Source organism: Epinephelus fuscoguttatus, linkage group LG1 (genome assembly GCF_011397635.1).
Source record: "Epinephelus fuscoguttatus linkage group LG1, E.fuscoguttatus.final_Chr_v1".
NCBI lineage: Eukaryota > Metazoa > Chordata > Actinopteri > Perciformes > Serranidae > Epinephelus > Epinephelus fuscoguttatus.
The window spans coordinates 17,997,143-18,007,438 of record NC_064752.1 but is presented as its reverse complement, the minus strand read 5'-3'; positions in this window follow the sequence as shown (position 1 = coordinate 18,007,438).

Genomic DNA, 10,296 nt, shown 5'->3' with positions numbered 1-10,296 from the left:
GTGTGCCACGTCAAAATGACACATATTGATCCTCCTTTCGACACCACTCTCAAGAAAGAAACAATTAAATATGGTTGAGACACGCCCAAACTGAAAATGAAACACCATGTTTGTTTATAGGTACACATGAGGGTTGCGTACATGCTGTTAGCAAGCTAACGTCAACGCTCATAATGACAAATATTTCCCAGCATATCTCGTAGTATTGTGTAATAGAGCAGAAACTGGGGCATGTGCCAAAGATGTTTCCCAGCCTCTGCCCTACTTCTGCGGTACTCACCCCACTAAATATGCAAAACAGTGTTTCTTCCGCTAACCTCACCCCCAAGTTTCCGCTCGGCTCATAGACTTTACAGTGTGATGACGTCACAGGTTTTTAAAATCACTTTTCTCGGCTTGAGGAAAGTTTTACAACCACCATGGCTAAAAAATTACAATAGAAAGATTTATAATTGACCTTGTTTGCAGTTCCACAGACATCTCTTTTACAATTGTGGTAATTTTTTGCTGCAATACTGTGAGTGGCCACTGGGAAAAAAATTGCTGCAGGGTTGAGCCATGTTTCCCGGGGGCCTGAGAAATTCCTGTACTCTTAAAGCTCCAGTAGGCAACATTGTTTTGGTATAACTGAGTAAAAATTTTATAATATCCTCTAAGCATAATGTAAATCAAGTGGTCTGAGACAAACAATAGGTTTCTGCACCTCACCATGGCTCTGTGTTCAGCCTCTAAATAATCAGTATTGTGCCGATGTGCATCAACCAATCAAAGGTCAGCTCAGACCACTGCATTCCTATTGGCTGTTCTACTGCATATGCGCGTTCCCGTGCCGCCGGCACTAAAGAAAGTTAGTGAAGACAAACTGGATCGTCTTATTAAGTCACTGTGAGCTCCGTCGTGTCAGACACATGGTATGTCAAGTACTTTTTCTCTCATTTACCAATTACAGTGCTTATTTACCTGCAGAATCCAGAGTGCTTTGTGCTTGTTTGCAGTTGCATTTCAAATCCAATATATCATTCCATCTTTAATAAGCCCTATCACTCTTCATTTACGTCTGCGAGACAAACTTTCTTTCTTCCCAGGGGACATTTTATTTTTGTCAGGTGCATCTGCATCCATTGAAATCAAATACACCAGAATCTTTCCCTTCTATTTCTCGACTTGTCTCCCTCTCTGTCTCTCTTCCAAGTAATGATACTTTCTGTCACTCCAAAGTGTTTTCAATCAGTCTCCCTGGTTTTAAAGAAATTGACTTAAAAGGTTTGGAGGAGGTGAAAAAATGTGGTTTGAATTCTAACTTGGGATTCAATTCAAAGGATCATCCCGGGCTAAACCATTTGCAGAGAGTTCAGGTGCTGCCACACACACCCTGATGAAGGCCATGCGGTGACAACGTGTGGGTTTTACAAATAAATATTAGTGCTCAGTTAAAAGCATTTAGCTCTTTTCTCAGTGTTACCCATCCATCCTTTGAATCTTGTCAGTAGAGTAGGTGAATTGCAGAAGAATGGCTTTTTCAATGATGAGCTGACTTGCCATGGAGAAGGGCAGCGGCTATGTGAGACAGGTCAGGAGTTCATGTGCAGTGTGGCTCAGTTCGGGGAAGTTAGAATCCTTGGAAATAAAATTCTGCTGAATTTTTGTGCTCAGCCGTTGCAAATTTAACCTTAATACTGGAGAAGCAACGCTGCTTCTTTAATACTACTCATTTACAACAGCAGATACATTTTAAGAGAAATGTAATGTGACCTGAATTATGTTTTTTTCGAACAAGATAATGAGAAAATCTTTTCTGCCAAGTCTTAAAATGTTATTCTTGACCTTGGGAACAGCAGCCAGCAAAACAAGATTTGCTCAAGATCCATTTATAAGCTCTCTGGAGCTTTTGATAATATCACATAATCTACATGTAAGTGAATGATTGTTTTGTTAACAGGCTGTTTCCAGGGTCTAGGATGAAATTGGAGCCTTACTGTTAAATACTGTTTGTGTTAAATTGTATAGCGTAGGCTATTAGTATCATAACGAGAGTCAACAGCCATGCTAGCAGCTCTCTGAGGCTCTCCTTTGAGCTAAGTTGTAACGTTGGTATGCCAGTGTGCTCAAAATATCAATGCTAAAATGCTGATGTTAAGCAAATACAATGTTTGCCATCTTAGTTTAGCATGTTAGCATTATCTAGTTTTGCAGGTATCTGCTCATAAACCAAAGTGTGAGACATAAGCAACACAAAAGCGGGATTTATACCTGTAGCCTACGCCATTGTGAGCATTTATACTTGTGTGGTGGTGTGTCTGTATCTCTCTGCAGTTACACCACCAAAACATTAGTTGGTGGCAGTGTTTCTGTGAAGTGCTGTAAAGTTTAGTTAATTCAAAACATGCATTAAACATGGTTTAATAGTGGCAACTTCAAACACAAGTACACAAACCAGCTTCACTATAACTCACAGCATTCACAGACAAACACTTGTCTTTATCTGGACACATTTTCCCCACAAATACAACATGCTAATGTTTTTAGCACAAGCCTATGGCATTTTACATTGTATAAATTAGCCTAGCAGCTAGCAGACTTTTCTACTCATATGAAGCCAGGGACAACAGCAACATTTAACAACGAAATCCAGCTCCATTATAACTCACCAACAAAACAACTGTCTTATACTAAACACATTTTCCAAACAAATACAACGTGCTAATGTTCACAAGCCTATGGCATTTTACATTGTGTAAATTAGCCTAGCGACGAGCTGAGATTTCATCTGCTCATATGAAGCCAGGATAAATCACACACAAGACTTAAAATGCTATTTTGTGGAGGCTTTATTGTCTTCACAATTTATTGTTTCTTATCTGTGAAATATTGAATAAAAGCTTCATTTCCACTGAGGGAAATGGTTTCAGCTTACAAAAACAGACAGGAGGTCTGCGTCGCAGCGACCTGTAGTTACATTTCTGGAGAGGTGCACATCAGGCTTTAGCATAGGGTACAGTGTAGGCTCTATGTTGTCGCGGAGCCTATGTGGTAGGTACGGCAATTCAACATGGATAAATCCAGCAAAACACAGGACTTTCACTCAGGAGACCAAGATTCGAGACCCATTTTAGGCCAATATTTACACCCAAAAACATGATCTTTTTCTAAACCTAACCATATCGTTTTGGTGCCTAAACCTAAGGAGAGTAAAAAGTGAAACCTAACAAACTGGTAATGGATGAATGGGCTGATAACAGCCGAATTAACCTACCAGTAGGTGTAGAAGGCCTCTGCTGACCCATAGGCTTCAAACCACAGATAACAGCCATTTAATAGGATGATAACATCCCGATAGGATGGTAGGATTGATCCTCTGGGGACCATGAATGTACAAAATTCCACTGCAATCCATCCAGTAGTTGTTGAGATATTTCAGGTGACTAGCAGACTGAGATTGTATTTTGTATGCTGAGTCCCAAGACTATGAAACCGTAACACACGCACCCTTGAAACAGTCCCTAAGATGAAGCTACAACCACAGCATCAACCACAAACTCCAAAAGCCTATTGATTTTTCTGTTCTTTCTGCTACAGATGTTAATATGCTAGTATGTGAACAGCCCAGAACCTAAGTCACCGATCTTTTGGACTCCTCTAACCTAAACTATAAATTCTTATTATACACTCTGGAATTTTATCATTCATTAGTAACTTTAATTGCATTTGTTAACCGTGAGCCAGTAATGACTTAAATCCTGTTTTCTTCTCACACCCACATACATGCAGCTCGCGGCCTCCTCTTTCTCTGCTTGTCAGCCTCAGATAATAAACAGAGGAGAGCATTCTTGAAAACGGCACTTTTTAATACGTTCCTTTAAAAAAAAAAATGGATTATCAAATTAATGGAAACTGCTGCAGTGAGGAATGCTTCCCACCTAATTGAATTAGGGTTTTCATTTCTGTGATTTCTCTGTTTGTTTTTGGCAGCTGCCATCTGTTTGCCTGGGACCAGCTCTATTAATAAGCTATTCAGATTGAGATGGGGCTTTATTCCAGCAACTGTTTCTCACCTCCTCTCTCTCCCTGTCTCCCTCTCCCCTCTTCTCGCTTCCTCGCTCACTCAAATGATTGTCATGGAAATCATCAGAGGTGCCAAACCACAAACAAAAGAAAGAGCTTTAACATACACCTGAGCCAAAAAGAACAGAACTGTAGTCTAATTACGATGGGAACAATTAAGACTGTGCATATTTATTGACAGGGGACTTCACACAGGAGCATATGCTCATGAATACCAAAAAATGAAGGCAAGATGGGGTGTTGGTGTTGGATTTGAATGTCTATATGATGGTGTTGCTATGAAAAAAAAAGCATTTTAACCCTTGAAAGCATGAGAGTCAATGAAAAATGTGCATTTCTTTATCAGCTATTGTCTTATGCGCTCATTTTGTGAGCTGTTTTGACGTAACACCTTTCTGAAAGCAATCTGGCCCATTTCCACAGCCTCAAACAAAGACAAAAAAACAAACTTAAGTGTGCTCATCATCACCAGCTGCCAATATTAACCCCCATTCTCTCCCTATCCCTTTTTTTTTACCCCTCCTGTTGACAGCTACAGTCTCCCTTTCAATGCTCCAAGAACAAGGAATTCCAATCTGGGCTTTGCTCAGTATTCTGATCACACACCTCTCTCCTCCAGTAATACAAGTCTACTTTAAAATTCATAACTACATTTGGAAAGAATAAAAGGGTGCCCTGATGGAATATTTCCAAGGAGCTTACTTGAGCGAAAATACAATTCGCTTTGGCATATTTAATAACCCTAACCTGGTCTTTAAGACATACAGTAGTAATAACAATATTAAAAAAATACTGGTGACTGACAAAAAAAAAAAAAAAAAGAAATCCAAGCTATGCCTTAGCATGAAATGAGCACCTATAATTCCTGCCTCTAGGAGGAGGATGAGAGAACGATAGAGAGAATGAAAAGAAAAAAAGGGGGGAAAATGAAGGAGACAAGAGACAGCGAGAAGCCTTGTCAAAGTTAGAAAGAGTCAGCTCAGCTCAACTCTCATTTTCTGCCTTTCTCTTCCTCTCTTCTTCTGCCCGGGAGGCAGTTTGAATTGAATCAAACAACCTAGATTGATTAAGCTTGGATGAATGACTTTCCAATGACACAGGACTCAGCTTTAGCCTCACCCCCCCACCCCTCCACCCATCCCTCTGTACATATTTGACATGGTTATTGAGGAGTTGATGTGAAAGTGATTGCACGGTTGTTTCCTTTTGGGTTCTTGTGCAAGGTTGAAATGTTCAACCCTAGACTAAATGTTGTCGCCATTGTTCGGTTCCTTGAAAGTCCTGTTTGATTCCTGTTGCTTTGATTCGAATGCCTCTCAGGAAGAGCAGCACAATGAACGAGTGTGAGAAAATAGATAACATGCTCCTCCAATTGGAATATGAATTGCTCAGCTCGAGCCTTAGTATTAATCTCTTGCCCTCTTTCCTCTCTCTAGTCCTTTTGTGTTAAGAGGGAGGAGAAAAAAAAAGATAGAGGGTAGAGAGAGAGAGAGAGACAGAGAGAGAGGGAAAACAAGAAATAGAGTATTGAATATTGTGGGATGTCCTGTTCTGAATTAGGTCAGGACCAATCAAAGCTTAAATGCTTTTTCTCTTTCTTTCCCCCACTGAGCACCAGAGCTGTCTTTGTGGCTCCTCTGTGTGGAGAGACAGAGACCCCTACTGTCTCTGAGGGTGAACTAAAACCAGTGCGACCTCCCTTTCCTCAATACTCTACTGCCATCTGTCTGCTGTCAAACACACTGCAGACTGTGACTGCTGCATGTACATTTAATATACACTCAGCAGCCACTTTATTAGGCACACCTTGCCAGTACCATGTTGGACCCCTTTTGCCTTCAGAGCTGCCTTTATTCTTCGTGGCATAGATTCAGCAAGGTGCAGGAAACATTCCTCCAAGATTTTGGTCCATGTTGACATGATAGCATCACACAGTTTCTGCAGATTTGTTGGCTGATGTGAAGCTCCTGTTCCACCACATCCCAAAGGTGCTCTATTGGACTGAGATCTGGTGACTGTGGAGGCCATTGGAGTACAGTGAACTCATTGTCATGTTCAAGAAACCAGTTTGAGATTATTTGAGCTTTGTGATATGGTGCGTGCTGGAAGTAGCCATCAGAAGATGGGTACACTGTGGTCATAAAGGGATGGACACCGTCAGCAACAATACTCAGGTAGGCTGTGGTGTTTAAACCATGCTCAGTTGGTACTAAGGGGCCCAAAGTGTGCCAAGAAAATATCCCCCACACCATTACACCACCACCACCTGCCTGAACCCTTGATACAAGGCAGGATGGATCCATGCTCTCATGTTGTTTACACCAAATTCTGACCCTACCATCTGAATGTGGCAGCAGAAATCCAGACTCATCAGACCAGGCAACGTTTTTCCAGTCTTCTATTGTCCAGTTTTGGTGAGCCTGTGTGAACTGTAGCCTCAGTTTCCTGTTGTTAGCTGACAGGAGTGGCACCTGGTGTGGTCTTCTGCTGCTGTAGCCCATCTGCCTCAAGGTTGGACGTGTTTTTGGTTCAGAGATGGTCTTCTGCAGACCTTGGTTGTAACCAGTGGTTATTTGAGTTACTGTTGCCTTTCTATCATCTTGAACCAGTCTGGCCATTCTCCTCAGAACCTTACATGTTAGCTGCTGTCTTGGCAGATTACCAAAGACACGTGTTATTGAAAGATTAAAAAGCCATGCATAGTTTATACATTAAATACAGGTCTTCATCTTTTTATGTTCTTTTAAATTTGAGAAATGTTGATTGCTTGTATAAAAACACTCTTACCGTATGAGACAAGAGCTGCTGTTAAACCCTATATGTAAAATGTATCTGACAGACAGTCTGGTAATTGTCTGAACTGCAAAGCATCAAGAGGGTTGGACTGTGTGGGCGGACGAATTGGTTCTTTTGTTTGTGTTTTCTTGTTTTTTCATTTGTTTTCCTCTGTGTTTTTATCTGCAATTATCCATTTGTCAGCTGCACTAATACATGCTTGTGCTGTTCTGTGTCAAAAATAATAAAACTGGTCACAAAAGGTTTACTTAAAGTAGAAACACAGACTCTGTCAAATCCCCCATTTAAAATCTTACAAAAAAGTATCTAAGTATAGTCATAAAAATGTGTATAATGTTAATAATGATTACATTTTACACAACTGGGTTATCAATAATACCCTCCTGAGATGTTGTTTGGTAAACATTTTAAGTGACACTTTGCTAAGTCCCACCCCCCAGATGCAGACCGCCCAATCATGACATAGCATCAGGCCAGCTCAGACCAGGGTCCGACAACAACACAGCTGTGCTCCATTGACTCTAATGCAGTCGTTTCAGATTTCCTTCATTTTCAGGCTGGTTTTGTGGATTTGGAGCTAAATGTTGTGCCTGGGGCACGTCGTGTATTAATGATACTCGTTACCTGGAGAGGTTGGAGAAAGATATACGTTTCTTCCCTGTTCCAAAACCAAAATCAAACCCTGAAAAATGTAGGGTTAGCTAGCTAGCTACTGAAGTCGTGTAAAAATGGTGACGTTCAAGGAAAGTAGCCGTAGCCATGGATTCAACACTGGGGGGGACCAAATGTGAACTTGAAAACTCATTTCCCATTGTATTACATTATTCATTTATCATATGCATGTATAGCAAGAATGCTACTGCTACTACTAGGTGGTGGGGAACCTCCTAACATGGAGTAAATTGTAACGCGCACTTTTTAAGTGGTTATAAAAAGGTCCATCCTTTCATGCCTCCAGCCAGTTGACCACAATACCACCAAACAGCGACCCACAAAATTCCACAGAGATTGGACGTGTTCAAGCGGAGTTCAGTAACAAAGAGTGTGTATGTTCCCAACACCTAGCAAGTGTTAGCTAGGCTTGATATAATTTCCACACAGTAGGGTCAATTACACAAGATATACTTTGTATTTTTATTCCGCAGGTATCTTACTGACACACAGTTTTACAGTCTTATCAATATTCATACATTTGATACTCATATTTTGACATGTGGATCTAGGTTACCCATTCTATTCAGTCCAACCATTGAATAGCGATGATAGACTAACAGATGGATGGATACCTGTATGGGTACCTATCCTTCCCATGATGCAGATGGAGACCTATTGTATGTAGATTGAATTGTATTGAATAATTGTGTTTAAGAGACTTTTTCAGCCAGTGTTAAAGCCAACACCATCCATTGGGTACGCTGTAACATTTCACTTCCACCACTTCTCGGTGCAAGTGAAGAAGAAAGGTAAGTTCTAGAAAAACACAACTGTTCATTTGTAGCAGAGATGTGCATGTTGCTAGAATAGAGCAAAAAAAAACAAAATCTCAAACAGTTTTAATAACATTTAACCAAAACTAAAATGTGTTAGATTGTGTTGCTCTCCCCTACTCATGCAGCGCAACATAAATGATCATCACTTTCACACTCATATTACACTTTCCACTTGTTAATATATTTGAAAGTCATCAAACAGAGAGACAGTGTGTGACATTGATTGTACCTACCCACAGCAGTGGAGCAACAGCTTCTGCTGAGGTATGGCAACACCACTTGGACAAACCACATGCAGAACTGCAGTACAACCCACCCAAAAGATATTATAATCACTACCTTGCTTGTGAGCGTACTTCATCACATTCCAGCGCTGATCTCAGGTGCACAGACACAAGGCTGGCAAAAACATTGCAGCTATTCAAGTTTTATGAGATCTGCATTCACAACTACACTTGATCTTCTGATTATGCGCAGCATTGTAAAGAAAGCCTGCTGATCTGTGCAGAGAGCGATGACTCAGTCGCACCCCAGGACAAGACGCACAGCCTTCATAATGACGATGATGACAGCGCTGATGATAATAGTGATTACTGTATACTGAAGAGTGTGATGATGGCTTTACAAAGGGAGACAGTAAACACAATGAGCACGCAGCTATACTGGTGATTTTGATCAACACCTTTGCTAATGGTTCATTTTACAGAAGTGATGCTCCACTTGACGAAGCTCTAATAAAGTAATAAAGTGTAAAAATGATGCCAAATGGACACGCTGGGCCCGTGCCATCTCAGAATGCTTCCTGAGCAGTTATTTAAGAGGACACTTTAATTTTGTCATTTTAAAAGCGGCATATCCACTTTGATTGCTTTCCATTTAAATAACAACTTTTCATCATTGTCTAATTTATTAGTTCGACAAAGAATCTGACAAAGTACGAATGATTAAAAATGAAAAGAGAACTAGTAAAAATGTCAGATTGTGATTAGTTCAACTTTTAAAAATACTGATTGTGGAGCCTCATATAGGATATTTTTACAGGAGCTATAAAGCATTTAGGACGTAAAACCTGTCATTAGGCTGGGATATGGAAAGTCGACAGGATGGAGCGAGGCAGAGGGAGCAAAGCTACAGTTATGGAAACATTTTATTGACTACATGCCAGAGCTGGGGTGCAATAATAATCAGGTTTATTTGATTGTAGGGCAGCAAACTGTGCTAAAAAGCACAGCAAGATGAATTTACTTCATGTAGTATTTCAGTGATGTTTGGTGTATTTGCTCCTGATGTTGGTTTACTACAGTTGGATCAGTTCAGTGTTTCCTCACTTTTAAGCCCTTTTATATTTACAGCCTTTTTGAGGCCAACAACTTGCCACAGTAGGTTTCCTACATTTGTGAATGCTCTCGTTTATCCTCCAAAGAACAACAGTTTTATTCTATCACAGTGTTAAAGACAAATAAATCTTAAAAGGAGATTTTTAACCAGCTTTGTACCAGAACTTCCCTCATCTCAACAGCACTCAGATCTCCCTGCTCATCTCTCCAGCTCTTAAGCTTTTGCTTGAACTACAGATTGTACTTCTGCGTTTTTGTATGCCATCAACCACAGACACAAAGAGTGAAGAAGCGGATTGAGAGAGAGAGAGAAACGCACCTCTCTCTTGCAGATCAAACTGTAAAACTAGGCAGTGCTGATCCAATATAACCCACAAATCTGTTTGTGTATCGCCTTTATTTCCCCTAAAATGTCTTCAGAAACATATTTTAGTGCACTGTTTGGCTGTAATATGAGAATTTGTAAACAGGAAGTGGGTGCCATACTGTTTGCTGCACTGTGAAAATGGAGGTTGAAAATATTGATATTGCTGATCAAATATAAACCAAGATTCTGTTACTGTATTACCTATTTCTTGCCAAAAATCTTTTCAGAGACATATTTTAGTGCA